This window comes from Cariama cristata, unplaced genomic scaffold, assembly GCF_000690535.1.
Source record: "Cariama cristata isolate BGI_N322 unplaced genomic scaffold, ASM69053v1 scaffold32646, whole genome shotgun sequence".
Lineage (NCBI taxonomy): Eukaryota > Metazoa > Chordata > Aves > Cariamiformes > Cariamidae > Cariama > Cariama cristata.
The window spans coordinates 1-213 of record NW_009622091.1 but is presented as its reverse complement, the minus strand read 5'-3'; positions in this window follow the sequence as shown (position 1 = coordinate 213).

Here is a 213-nt window from a genome sequence, read left to right as displayed (position 1 = left end):
CATCGCCGTCCTCATGCCCCGACCAAGGCAGCCGTGTTTCTCCTCCAGGTTCAGGGAGCGAAGCCGCACCCCGACAGCAGCAATGCCACGGACTGGGCCAGGCTGGGCCTTCGTGCGGGACCACCTCCTCCCCTGCCCCTTCTAAACACCCCCAGGCAGCTCGAAGCGGCGGGCTGTGGCTGGCGGGGGCCCCCGCGGCAGAACCGGCCCGTG